The following is a 15,176-nucleotide window of genomic DNA, read 5'->3' on the forward strand; positions in this document are numbered from 1 at the left end:
GCTCTATCTTCACTTCTTTTTTTAATGTGTGAGTAGATAACAATGTAGATGAAATGAGCGGAAATATGATATGCAGTCTTCCACCAATCTATCACAAACACAGAACTCAGAAAAGCATGTGACCATACTGTTGACGCAGATACCAAAGGGAAATCACAGGGCTAGTGGCGCAACGGATAACGCGTCTGACTACGGATCAGAAGATTCTAGGTTCAAATCCTGGCTAGCTCGGATGTTTGAGCAAGGAAATCACTTCAACAATACGTCTCTCCAACATCGTCATGATTAGTCACCAACTGCATTAATAACTCTAGACTCTATAATGTCTTATATCCTTTTGCCATTACTACACGGAGGGTTGAAGAGTGATCCAGACGCAGACACAAATAAATGAATTTCCGGTCCTTTGGTGAAGTTTATTACATTACATGTTACTTGTTAGACGCTTTTATCCAAAGCAACTTACATACTCAATACTGTGGACATCCCCACAGGAGCAATTTTTATAGCAAGTTTATAATGATGTTTTATTTAGCGTTTACATACCAAGGTTTAATTACAGTCAATAGTTGTGGTGAGCATCTGCCGGGCTGGTGAAATCGGTATGCTCTCTTCCTCCTGTGTCTCGTCCTTTCCTGTCACCTATGACCCCTTTTATACACCCGGTGCAGCTAAACCCCGACACCAAGTGTTTAAAATAGTATTGCACTATACATATAAATTAAATAAACTGACATGCCATCAACACCCATAAAATGGCTCCTACATATGTTGTCACACAATTTCAAAGTTCCAACTCTGCTATAAGAATGAAGCGCTTGTGGCCGTTTCAGTATAGTGGGTAGTACTCAGCGTTGTGGCCACACAGATAAACATGTTTTTCCCCTGCAGTAATGTCCCAGAGACTCTATAATCAACTGATAGCAGATTACCAGAGGGGGTATAGCTCAGTGGTAGAGCATTTGACTGCAGATCAAGAGGTCCCCAGTTCAAATCTGGGTGCCCCCTACATAATTTGAACCTGTGTTTAATGTTATATGTATACAAGCAATGATGTGTTTGATCAATTACAAAGCACTCAATTAACAGATGGGCCGTTATCATATAGTTAACCGTACTGTCTGTGTTGCCGCAACAACTATATTTCGATGCCAGCTTTAATGTTGTTGCTTTAAATCGCTCTATCTTCACTTCTTTTTTTAATGTGTGAGTAGATAACAATGTAGATGAAATGAGCGGAAATATGATGTGCAGTCTTCCACCAATCTATTACAACACAGAACTCAGAAAAGCATGTGACCATACTGTTGACGCAGATACCAAAGGGAAATCACAGGGCTAGTGGCGCAACGGATAACGCGTCTGACTACGGATCAGAAGATTCTAGGTTCAAATCCTGGCTAGCTCGGATGTTTTAGCAAGGAACTCACTTCAACAATACGTCTCTCCAACATCGTCATGATTAGTCACCAACTGCATTAATACATATAGACTCTATAATGTCAAGCATTCACAGCTTTCTTGGAGTCTTATAGGAATTGTTAAGTGTTACTTGCTGATCTTCTGTAGTTCAAACACAAAATTGGGCCCTGAAGGACAAAGTAAGTATTTGTGTCACAATATTCAAAATCCCAACTCTGCTATAAGATCAATGAAGTGCGCGGTGAACCAAGTGGCTGTTTAGTATAGTGGTTAATAACATTTTTTGTCCTACAATAGTTTCACAGATATTGAATGTGCAACTGAAAACTATTTAATACAGGGGGTATAGCTCAGTGGTAGAGCATTTGACTGCAGATCAAGAGGTCCGTAGTTCAAATCTGGGTGCCCCCTACATAGTTTTCACCCATGTGTAATGTTATATGTATACAAGCAATGATGTACAAATCAATTACAAAGCACTCAATGAACAAATGGGCCGTTATCATATAGTTAACCGTACTGTCTGTGTTGCCGCAACAACCCTATTTCGATGCCAGCTTTAATGTGGTTGCTTTATCTTCACTTATATTTGCAATTTGTCAGTGTAACTTATGATATCATATCACATAAGAAAACAATGTAGATTAAATGAGAGTAAATATGATATGCAGTCTTCCACCAATCTATCACAACACAGAACTCAGAAAAGCATGTGACCATACTGTTGACACAGATACCAAAGGGAAATCACAGGGCTAGTGGCGCAACGGATAAAGCGTCTGACTACGGATCAGAAGACTCTAGGTTCAAATCCTAGCTAGCTCGGATGTTTTAGCAAGGAACTCACTTCAACAATACGTCTCTCCAACATCGTCATGATTAGTCACCAACTGCATTAATACATATAGACTCTATAATGTCAAGCATTCACAGCTTTCTTGGAGTCTTATAGGAATTGTTAGTGTTACTTGCTGATCTTCTGTAGTTCAAAAACAAAATTGGGCCCTGAAGGACAAAGTAAGTATTTGTGTCACAACATTCAAAATCCCAACTCTGCTATAAGATCAATGAAGTGCGCGGTGAACCAAGTGGCTGTTTAGTATAGTGGTTAATAACATTTTTTGTCCTACAATAGTTTCACAGATACTGAATGTGCAACTGAAAACTGTTTAATACAGGGGGTATAGCTCAGTGGTAGAGCATTTGACTACAGATCAAGAGGTCCCTAGTTCAAATCTGGGTGCCCCCTACATAGTTTTTACCCGTGTGTAATGTTATATGTATACAAGCAATGATGTGCAAATCAATTACAAAGCACTCAATGAACAAATGGGCCGTTATCATATAGTTAACCGTACTGTCTGTGTTGCCGCAACAACCCTATTTCGATGCCAGCTTTAATGTGGTTGCTTTATCTTCACTTATATTTGCAATTTGTCAGTGTAACTTATGATATCATATCACATAAGAAAACAATGTAGATTAAATGAGAGTAAATATGATATGCAGTCTTCCACCAATCTATCACAACACAGAACTCAGAAAAGCATGTGACCATACTGTTGACGCAGATACCAAAGGGAAATCACAGGGCTAGTGGCGCAACGGATAACGCGTCTGACTACGGATCAGAAGATTCTAGGTTCAAATCCTGGCTAGCTCGGTTAACTTTAGCCAGGAAATCACTTCAACAGTACATCTCTCCAACGTAAACATGAATAGTCATTAGCCGCTTTCACACCAAATACTTTGCCGTACTTAGTTCCCAGCACTGAGAACCCCCCATGGAACTAAGCGGCGATCGCGTTCACACCGGAATAAGTTCCTTGAGGGAAGATTACGCATATGAAGCCGTTGATATCACTTCTTCTTCTTCTGCTTTGGGTTTACTGGCAGGCAGCAAACAACTTCACGGCGTATACTGCCAACCGAAGTCCCCGGAGTTGGGGTAGTCGCCAGAACGCCGACACCTCCTCATCACTCCACCGCTCCAATGTTTTTTTATGTGTTGCCACAAGTTATTCTCTCTCCGTTGGTGCGCGGGCTAATGCTAATAATGCTAATGCCATCAAATACAATGGCGGCTTCGAAAAACTTTTCCGAGTTTTACGGGGCGTGGTTTGCAATTCGCCCAGCCAATCAGAAATTGGAACCCTATAATGTCAAGCATTCCCAGCATTCATAGGACTTTTTAGAATGACTTGCTAATCATCTGTTTTTTCAAAAACAAAATTCGGCCCTGAATGACAAAATCCTTTAAAGTATGTTGTCACAACAATATCAAAGTTCCAACTCTGCTATAAGAATGAAGCGCTTGTGGCCGTTTCAGTATAGTGGGTAGTACTCAGCGTTGTGGCCACACAGATAAACATGTTTTTCCCCTGCAGTAATGTCCCAGAGACTCTATAATCAACTGATAGCAGGTTACCAGAGGGGGTATAGCTCAGTGGTACAGCATTTGACTGCAGATCAAGAGGTCCCCAGTTCAAATCTGGGTGCCCCTACATAGTCTCTACCCGTGTTTAATGTTATATGTACACAAGCAATAAGAAAACAATGTAGATTAAATGAGAGGAAATATAATATTCAGTCTTCCACCAATCTATCACAACACAAAACTCAGAAAAACATCTTGCCATACCGTTGACACAGATGGCACAGGGAATTCACAGGGCTAGTGGCGCAACGGATAACGCGTCTGACTACGGATCAGAAGATTCTAGGTTCAAATCCTGGCTAGCTCGGATGTTTGAGCAAGGAAATCACTTCAACAATACGTCTCTCCAACATCGTCATGATTAGTCACCAACTGCATTAATAACTCTAGACTCAAAATGCTGCAGCTCGTGTACTAACCAGAGTTAGGAAAAGGGACCACATTACTCCTGTTCTGGTTGCCTTACACTGGCTCCCTATAGAACACAGGATAGAATTTAAAATTCTTCTTCTCGCCTACAAAGCCCTTAATGGGCAGGCGCCATCTTACCTTAAAGAACTCATTATACCCTACTGTCCTACTAGGGCATTGCGTTCCAAGAATGCAGGGTTGTTGGTTGTTCCTAGAGTCTCTAAAAGTACAATGGGAGCCAGAGCCTTTTCTTATCAAGCTCCACATTTGTGGAATCAGCTTCCAGTTTGTGTTCGGGCGGCAGACACCCTATCCGTTTTTAAGAGTGCGCTTAAGACCTTCCTTTTTGATAAAGCTTATAGTTAGGGCTGATTAGATTCAGCCCCTAGTTTTGCTGATATAGGCTTAGTTTGTCGGGGGACATCTTACTTCTTCCTTCTCTCTGTCTATACCTGTGTACTCTCATGTTCCGATTAACCCAGCTTCCCCAAATGTCTTTCTTTTTGGTGGCTATATACGCCGGGATCCGGAGTCATGGATGATCCTGCGCTCCTCTGTCCTGGATCTTGAGTCGTGGCTGTGGTCCTGGATCATAGATCCTGGATGGATATCCTCGTGGATTCATCTTCCTATTATACACACATGCATTTCCAAACATTTAGACTACCTATGTTGCAAATGTATTATCTTTTCAATTTACACACGGCATCTATTGCACGTCTGTCCGTCCTGGGAGAGGGATCCCTCCTCTGTTGCTCTCCCTGAGGTTTCTCCCATTTTTCCCTTTAAACTGTGGGTTTTCTTCGGAAGTTTTTCCTTGTACGATGTGAGGGTCTAAGGACAGAGGGTGTCGTATTGTCATACTGATATTTTGTACAAACTGTAAAGTCCACTGAGACAAATGTAACATTTGTGATATTGGGCTATATAAATAAACATTGATTGATTGATTGATTGATAGACTCTATAATGTCCTATATCCTTTTGCCATTACTACACGGAGGGTTGAAGAGTGATCCAGACGCAGACACAAATAAATGAATTTCCGGTCCTTTGGTGAAGTTTATTACATTACATGTTACTTGTTAGACGCTTTTATCCAAAGCGACTTACATACTCAATACTGTGGACATCCCACAGGAGCAATTTTATAGCAAGTTTATAATGATGTTTTATTTAGCGTTTACATACCAAGGTTTAATTACAGTCAATAGTTGTGGTGAGCATCTGCCGGGCTGGTGAAATCGGTATCCTCTCTTCCTCCTGTGTCTCGTCCTTTCCTGTCACCTATGACCCCTTTTATACACCCGGTGCAGCTAAACCCCGCCACCAAGTGTTTAAAATAGTATTGCACTATACATATAAATTAAATAAACTGACATGCCATCAACACCCATAAAATGGCTCCTACATATGTTGTCACACAATTTCAAAGTTCCAACTCTGCTATAAGAATGAAGCGCTTGTGGCCGTTTCAGTATAGTGGTTAGTACTCAGCGTTGTGGCCACACAGATAAACATGTTTTTCCCCTGCAGTAATGTCCCAGAGACTCTATAATCAACTGATAGCAGATTACCAGAGGGGGTATAGCTCAGTGGGTAGAGCATTTGACTGCAGATCAAGAGGTCCCCAGTTCAAATCTGGGTGCCCCCTACATAATTTGAACCTGTGTTTAATGTTATATGTATACAAGCAATGATGTGTTGATCAATTACAAAGCACTCAATTAACAGATGGGCCGTTATCATATAGTTAACCGTACTGTCTGTGTTGCCGCAACAACTATATTTCGATGCCAGCTTTAATGTTGTTGCTTTAAATCGCTCTATCTTCACTTCTTTTTTAATGTGTGAGTAGATAACAATGTAGATGAAATGAGCGGAAATATGATATACAGTCTTCCACCAATCTATCACAACACAGAACTCAGAAAAAGCATGTGACCATACTGTTGACGCAGATACCAAAGGGAAATCACAGGGCTAGTGGCGCAACGGATAACGCGTCTGACCTACGGATCAGAAGATTCTAGGTTCAAATCCTGGCTAGCTCGGATGTTTTAGCAAGGAACTCACTTCAACAATACGTCTCTCCAACATCGTCATGATTAGTCACCAACTGCATTAATACATATAGACTCTATAATGTCAAGCATTCACAGCTTTCTTGGAGTCTTATAGGAATTGTTAGTGTTACTTGCTGATCTTCTGTAGTTCAAAAACAAAATTGGGCCCTGAAGGACAAAGTAAGTATTTGTGTCACAATATTCAAAATCCCAACTCTGCTATAAGATCAATGAAGTGCGCGGTGAACCAAGTGGCTGTTTAGTATAGTGGTTAATAACATTTTTTGTCCTACAATAGTTTCACAGATATTGAATGTGCAACTGAAAACTATTTAATACAGGGGGTATAGCTCAGTGGTAGAGCATTTGACTGCAGATCAAGAGGTCCCTAGTTCAAATCTGGGTGCCCCCTACATAGTTTTTACCCGTGTGTAATGTTATATGTATACAAGCAATGATGTGCAAATCAATTACAAAGCACTCAATGAACAAATGGGCCGTTATCATATAGTTAACCGTACTGTCTGTGTTGCCGCAACAACCCTATTTCGATGCCAGCTTTAATGTGGTTGCTTTATCTTCACTTATATTTGCAATTTGTCAGTGTAACTTATGATATCATATCACATAAGAAAACAATGTAGATTAAATGAGAGTAAATATGATATGCAGTCTTCCACCAATTTATCACAACACAGAACTCAGAAAAGCATGTGACCATACTGTTGACGCAGATACCAAAGGGAAATCACAGGGCTAGTGGCGCAACGGATAACGCGTCTGACTACGGATCAGAAGATTCTAGGTTCAAATCCTGGCTAGCTCGGTTAACTTTAGCCAGGAAATCACTTCAACAGTACATCTCTCCAACGTAAACATGAATAGTCATTAGCCGCTTTCACACCAAATACTTTGCCGTACTTAGTTCCCAGCCTGAGAACCCCCATGGAACTAAGCGGCGATCGCGTTCACACCGGAATAAGTTCCTTGAGGGAAGATTACGCATATGAAGCCGTTGATATCACTTCTTCTTCTTCTGCTTTGGGTTTACTGGCAGGCAGCAAACAACTTCACGGCGTATACTGCCAACCGAAGTCCCCGGAGTTGGGGTAGTCGCCAGAACGCCGACACCTCCTCATCACTCCACCGCCTCCAATGTTTTTTATGTGTTGCCACAAGTTATTCTCTCTCCGTTGGTGCGCGGGCTAATGCTAATAATGCTAATGCCATCAAATACAATGGCGGCTTCGAAAAACTTTTCCGAGTTTTACGGGGCGTGGTTTGCAATTCGCCCAGCCAATCAGAAATTGGAACCCTATAATGTCAAGCATTCCCAGCATTCATAGGACTTTTTAGAATGACTTGCTAATCATCTGTTTTTTCAAAAACAAAATTCGGCCCTGAATGACAAAATCCTTTAAAGTATGTTGTCACACAATATCAAAGTTCCAACTCTGCTATAAGAATGAAGCGCTTGTGGCCGTTTCAGTATAGTGGGTAGTACTCAGCGTTGTGGCCACACAGATAAACATGTTTTTCCCCTGCAGTAATGTCCCAGAGACTCTATAATCAACTGATAGCAGGTTACCAGAGGGGGGTATAGCTCAGTGGTAGAGCATTTGACTGCAGATCAAGAGGTCCCCAGTTCAAATCTGGGTGCCCCCTACATAGTTTGTACCCGTGTTTAATGTTATATGTATACAAGCAATAAGAAAACAATGTAGATTAAATGAGAGGAAATATAATATTCAGTCTTCCACCAATCTATGACAACACAAAACTCAGAAAAACATCTTGCCATACCGTTGACACAGATGGCACAGGGAATTCACAGGGCTAGTGGCGCAACGGATAACGCGTCTGACTACAGATCAGAAGATTATAGGTTCAAATCCTGGCTAGCTCGGATCCTTGTAGACAGGAAATCACTTCAACAGTACATCTCTCCAATATATATATGAATAGTCATTGAACATCTGGTACTATGGGTTAATGGGCTTTCACCAACTGCATAAATAACCCTGAACCCTATAATGTCAAGCATTCCCAGCATTCATGGAAGCTCGTAGGGCTTTTTAGAATTACTTGCTAATCATCTGTTTTTTCAAAAACAACATTCGGCCCTGAATGACAAAATCCTTTAAAGTATGTTGTCACACAATATCAAAGTTCCAACTCTGCTATAAGAATTAAGCGCTTGTGGCCGTTTCAGTATAGTGGGTAGTACTCAGCGTTGTGGCCACACAGATAAACATGTTTTTCTCCTGCAGTAATGTCCCAGAGACGCTATAATCAACTGATAGCAGGTTACCAGAGGGGGTATAGCTCAGCGGTAGAGCCTTTGACTGCAGATCAAGAGTTCCCCAGTTCAAATCTGGGTGCCCCCTACATAATTTGAACCTGTGTTTAATGTTATATGTATACTGTACAAGCAATGATGTGTTGATCAATTACAAAGCACTCAATTAACAGATGGGCCGTTATCATATAGTTAACCGTACTGTCTGTGTTGCCGCAACAACTATATTTCGATGCCAGCTTTAATGTTGTTGCTTTAAATCGCTCTATCTTCACTTCTTTTTTTAATGTGTGAGTAGATAACAATGTAGATGAAATGAGCGGAAATATGATATGCAGTCTTCCACCAATCTATCACAACACAGAACTCAGAAAAGCATGTGACCATACTGTTGACGCAGATACCAAAGGGAAATCACAGGGCTAGTGGTGCAACGGATAACGCGTCTGACTACGGATCAGAAGATTCTAGGTTCAAATCCTGGCTAGCTCGGTTAGCTTTAGCCAGGAAATCACTTCAACAGTACATCTCTCCAAAGTAAACATGAATAGTCATTAGCCGCTTTCACACCAAATACTTTGCCGTACTTAGTTCCCAGCACTGAGAACCCCCATGGAACTAAGCGGCGATCGCGTTCACACCGGAATAAGTTCCTTGAGGGAAGATTACGCATATGAAGCCGTTGATATCACTTCTTCTTCTTCTGCTTTGGGTTTACTGGCAGGCAGCAAACAACTTCACGGCGTATACTGCCAACCGAAGTCCCCGGAGTTGGGGTAGTCGCCAGAACGCCGACACCTCCTCATCACTCCACCGCTCCAATGTTTTTTTATGTGTTGCCACAAGTTATTCTCTATCCGTTGGTGCGCGGGCTAATGCTAATAATGCTAATGCCATCAAATACAATGGCGGCTTCGAAAAACGTTTCCGAGTTTTACGGGGCGTGGTTTGCAATTCGCCCAGCCAATCAGAAATTGGAACCCTATAATGTCAAGCATTCCCAGCATTCATAGGACTTTTTAGAATGACTTGCTAATCATCTGTTTTTTCAAAAACAAAATTCGGCCCTGAATGACAAAATCCTTTAAAGTATGTTGTCACACAATGTCAAAGTTCCAACTCTGCTATAAGAATGAAGCGCTTGTGGCCGTTTCAGTATAGTGGGTAGCAGAGGTGTGGACTCGAGTCACATGACTTGGACTCGAGTCAGACTCGAGTCACACATTTTATGACTTGAGACTCGACTTGACAACATCACAAAAGACTTGCGACTCGACTTGGACTTGAACACCAATGACTCGGGACTTGACTTGGACTTGAGCCTTCTGACTTGAGGTGACTTGCTACTTTAATTCAGAGTTCTCCAACACGCCGATCGCGAGCTACCGCTAGAAGAGCAGACTCCCGTCGGGGAAAGTAGAATCTTCAGCCGCTCCTACTCTTGCTGAGAATCCTTGCAGGCAGGGGCGGGTCTTTATTTAGCGGGCCACCATGCGGCCAATCATATGCGAGGACACACTAGGATCATACCATAATGTGAAAGAAGGGTGGGGGCACAGCATGTGCAGAGCGACGGGGAGACGGGGAGCCAGATTTAAATGCAAGCGCGTCGGAAAAAAGTCAAGAAATGAGCGAAAACCGAAAAAAGAAGCAGCATCTGGCTGCTTTCAATGATATTGGAGAAAGCAAAGCTGAGTGCAGGATTTGTAAAATGAAAATAACCTTCAGAGCAGGGCAAACACTCAGGATTTATTGTCAGAGGTGGGAGAAGTTCAGACAATTAAAAAAAGTTACAATCAGGGTTCCCGCGGGGTCTTAACAAGTCTTACATTTGATAATCAGAATTGAAGGCCTTAAAAAGGTCTTAAATATGATTCAGAAGGTCTTAAAAATTATCGGATTTGAAAGGTACTTCTATGTTGCGATAGGGTCTAAATGTGTTTTGGGGAAAATGTCCGGGCTGCAAAGTAACCAGTACGGTAATAGCCTTTCAGTTCCCCCCAACAATTTGTATTGAATTAAATCAACATGGAACCAGTAATCACTAACTTTGTTTCCCCCGGCCCCTTGTTAGAGAACACCCAGCTAGTAACCTAGCAACCAAGCTTCAGCTCATGTAGCCTATCTTCGAATCTACTTACAAATACATATGGGGAAGTGTAAGTTCAACCGTATTTGGTTGGAAAACATCTAATTTAGTGCTTGGTTGAAACCAGTGGAGGGAACGTGTTTGAAGCCCGCTGCACCTTTTGCAAAAGAAATTAGCGTTTGTTTTGCTAGTGGAGCGTTAGCTAGTGCAGCGTTAGCTAGTGCAGCAGCAGCTAATGCAGCGTTAGCTAGTGCAGCAGCAGCTAATGCAGCAGCTCCCGCAACAACACCGGGGGACCTCCGGGCTAAGTTTGGGTCTACGTCAACCCTAAAAGCGGAGGTGCTGTAGACGCTAAATACCGCAGCTAAACACCAATCATTCAACAGCAACGATGAAATAGTGTAGCCAAGGCAGCAGAGCTCTGAATATAGCTCTTGTCACTCTCTCTCAGACACACACACACACACACACACACACACACACACCACACACACACACACACACACACACACACACACACACACACACACACACACACACACACACACACACACACACACACACACACACACACACACACACACACACACACACACTAGGGCTGCTCGATTATGGCAATAATCAAGATTATGTTGGTCAATAATTAATATCACGATTATTAAATATGATTATTCATTGACTTTGAAAACATCCATTTATTGAACTTTAAAACAGATAATAATTTGAACAGTATCTTTTTAACTGTTGATTACCCTGAACGTATAATTCAACTGAAAAACCAATACAACAATTAATTAAATAAATGATACATTACTAAAAAATTAATTAGATCAAATATGTTGTAGTGCACTGTCACAACCTAGCAAAGCAAAATAATCGTTTTTTTACGATTATGTTGTTTTCGTAATTGTGGCAGGCCAAAATCGTAATTGCGATTAAAATATGATTAATTGCACAGCCCTAACACACACACACACACACACACACACACACACACACACACACACACACACTCAAGCACACACAGACGCACACACATACACACACTTTTTGTCTAACACGCTAACACAGTTCTGTACTGTTACGCTGTTGTGTTCAGTCACTGTTCTTATGTTGAACATGAATACATTTACTTTGTAAGTGATTATGGGACGTATTTCTTCTTTATATACATTTTCCTTCATACTTTATTGCCGTGAAATAGGTCTTAAATTATATTTAAAGTGGTCTTAAAAAGGTGTTAAAAAGTCTTAAATTTGAGTTGGCGAAACCTGCAGGAACCCTGTACAATAAAAAGTCCTGCATTCAAAATGTTACAAGTAAAAGTACAAAAGTATTAGCATCAAAATATACTTAAAGTACCACCTGCAGAGGGATCTAGATGCAGGTGTTCTTTTCCCCATAGAGACTGCCTGGCTGCACATTATCCCTTGCATAAAGATAGATTGTGGGTCCCTTATAACATGTTGTACACAGTAGAAATAAACATTCTGGTTACCTCAACATCAGGGATCTCATACATTAAACTCCTTCTGAATCAAACCGTCACGGTAGCCTTACCTTACTGATCCCTCTTAAATTAGAAAAACACACGTTACTTTACCAGCAGAGAGAAAATGGATTATTAAATTATTAATGTGACTAATAAAGAGCAATTTGATTATTAAGTATTATTCTGTTGATCGATGTCATTACATTTGGTGAAAAACACATAATGACTTGTTTATGACTCGTTTTGTGAAAGTTTAGGACTTGACTTGACTTGAACTGGCCCATCCTGACTTGAGACTTGACTTGGACTTGCAAAACAATGACTTGAGACTTGACTCGGACTTGAGCGCAAAGACTTGAGACTTGACTCGGACTTGCAAAAACAATGACTTGGTCCCACCTCTGGTGGGTAGTACTCAGCGTTGTGGCCACACAGATAAACATGTTTTTCCCCTGCAGTAATGTCCCAGAGACTCTATAATCAACTGATAGCAGGTTACCAGAGGGGGTATAGCTCAGTGGTAGAGCATTTGACTGCAGATCAAGAGGTCCCCAGTTCAAATCTGGGTGCCCCCTACATAGTCTGTACCCGTGTTTAATGTTATATGTACACAAGCAATAAGAAAACAATGTAGATTAAATGAGAGGAAATATAATATTCAGTCTTCCACCAATCTATCACAACACAAAACTCAGAAAAACATCTTGCCATACCGTTGACACAGATGGCACAGGGAATTCACAGGGCTAGTGGCGCAACGGATAACGCGTCTGACTACGGATCAGAAGATTCTGAGTTCAAATCCTGGCTAGCTCGGATCCTTTGAGACAGGAAATCACTTCAACAGTACATCTCTCCAATATATATATGAATAGTCATTGAACATCTGGTACTATGGGTTAATGGGCTTTCACCAACTGCATAAATAACCCTGAACCCTATAATGTCAAGCATTTCCAGCATTCATGGAAGCTCGTAGGGCTTTTTAGAATTACTTGTTAATCATCTGTTTTTTCAAAAACAAAATTCGGCCCTGAACGACAAAATCCTTTAAAGTATGTTGTCACACAATATCAAAGTTCCAACTCTGCTATAAGAATGAAGCGCTTGTGGCCGTTTCAGTATAGTGGGTAGTACTCAGCGTTGTGGCCACACAGATAAACATGTTTTTCCCCTGCAGTAATGTCCCAGAGACTCTATAATCAACTGATAAGAAAATAATGTAGATTAAATGAGAGGAAATATAATATCCAGTCTTCCACCAATATATCACAACACAGAACTCAGAAAAACATCTTGCCATACTGTTGACGCAGATACTAGCGGGAAATCACAGGGCTAGTGGCGCAACGGATAACGCGTCTGACTACGGATCAGAAGATTCTAGGTTCAAATCCTGGCTAGCTCGGATGTTTGAGCAAGGAAGTCACTTCAACAATACGTCTCTCCAACATCGTCATGATTAGTCACCAACTGCATTAATAACTCTAGACTCTATAATGTCCTATATCCTTTTGCCATTACTACACAGGAGGGTTGGAGAGTGATCCAGACGCAGACACACATAAATGAATTTCCGGTCCTTTGGTGAAGTTTATTACATTACATGTTACTTGTTAGACGCTTTTATCCAAAGCGACTTACATACTCAATACTGTGGACATCCCCACAGGAGCAATTTTTATAGCAAGTTTATAATGATGTTTTATTTAGCGTTTACATACCAAGGTTTAATTACAGTCAATAGTTGTGGTGAGCATGCCGGGCTGGTGAAATCGGTATCCTCTCTTCCTCCTGTGTCTCGTCCTTTCCTGTCACCTATGACCCCTTTTATACACCCGGTGCAGCTAAACCCCGCCACCAAGTGTTTAAAATAGTATTGCACTATACATATAAATTAAATAAACTGACATGCCATCAACACCCATAAAATGGCTCCTACATATGTTGTCACACAATTTCAAAGTTCCAACTCTGCTATAAGAATGAAGCGCTTGTGGCCGTTTCAGTATAGTGGTTAGTACTCAGCGTTGTGACCACACAGATAAACATGTTTTTCCCCTGCAGTAATGTCCCAGAGACTCTATAATCAACTGATAGCAGATTACCAGAGGGGGTATAGCTCAGTGGTAGAGCATTTGACTGCAGATCAAGAGGTCCCCAGTTCAAATCTGGGTGCCCCCTACATAATTTGAACCTATGTTTAATGTTATATGTATACAAGCAATGATGTGTTGATCAATTACAAAGCACTCAATTAACAGATGGGCCGTTATCATATACTTATGATAACCGTACTGTCTGTGTTGCCGCAACAACTATATTTCGATGCCAGCTTTAATGTTGTTGCTTTAAATCGCTCTATCTTCACTTCTTTTTTTAATGTGTGAGTAGATAACAATGTAGATGAAATGAGCGGAAATATGATATGCAGTCTTTCACCAATCTATCACAACAAAGAACTCAGAAAAGCATGTGACCATACTGTTGACGCAGATACCAAAGGGAAATCACAGGGCTAGTGGCGCAACGGATAACGCGTCTGACTACGGATCAGAAGATTCTAGGTTCAAATCCTGGCTAGCTCGGATGTTTTAGCAAGGAACTCACTTCAACAATACGTCTCTCCAACATCGTCATGATTAGTCACCAACTGCATTAATACATATAGACTCTATAATGTCAAGCATTCACAGCTTTCTTGGAGTCTTATAGGAATTGTTAGTGTTACTTGCTGATCTTCTGTAGTTCAAAAACAAAATTGGGCCCTGAAGGACAAAGTAAGTATTTGTTGTCACAATATTCAAAATCCCAACTCTGCTATAAGATTAATGAAGTGCGCGGTGAACCAAGTGGCTGTTTAGTATAGTGGTTAATAACATTTTTTGTCCTACAATAGTTTCACAGATATTGAATGTGCAACTGAAAACTATTTAATACAGGGGGTATAGCTCAGTGGT

The 15,176-nt window shown here is 41.1% G+C and overlaps 1 protein-coding gene and 6 non-coding genes across 8 annotated transcripts in view; 6 read left to right on the top strand and 1 right to left on the bottom strand.

Annotated features, from left to right (window-relative positions):
• LOC117536251 (cilia- and flagella-associated protein 54-like) overlaps positions 1 to 15,176 on the bottom strand; it is a 158,924-nt gene that overhangs the window by 10,048 nt on the left and 133,700 nt on the right. The gene's annotated exons all lie outside the window — the stretch shown is intronic.
• On the top strand, positions 937 to 1,008 carry trnac-gca. Its single transcript has one exon. It is a non-coding gene; the product is annotated as a tRNA-Cys (tRNA).
• trnac-aca lies at positions 2,600 to 2,671 on the top strand. Its single transcript has one exon. It is a non-coding gene; the product is annotated as a tRNA-Cys (tRNA).
• Positions 7,930 to 8,001, top strand: trnac-gca. Its single transcript has one exon. It is a non-coding gene; the product is annotated as a tRNA-Cys (tRNA).
• Positions 8,170 to 8,242, top strand: trnac-aca. Its single transcript has one exon. It is a non-coding gene; the product is annotated as a tRNA-Cys (tRNA).
• Positions 12,720 to 12,791, top strand: trnac-gca. Its single transcript has one exon. It is a non-coding gene; the product is annotated as a tRNA-Cys (tRNA).
• On the top strand, positions 14,329 to 14,400 carry trnac-gca. Its single transcript has one exon. It is a non-coding gene; the product is annotated as a tRNA-Cys (tRNA).

The sequence above is a fragment of the Gymnodraco acuticeps genome, unplaced genomic scaffold (assembly GCF_902827175.1).
Source record: "Gymnodraco acuticeps unplaced genomic scaffold, fGymAcu1.1, whole genome shotgun sequence".
NCBI lineage: Eukaryota > Metazoa > Chordata > Actinopteri > Perciformes > Bathydraconidae > Gymnodraco > Gymnodraco acuticeps.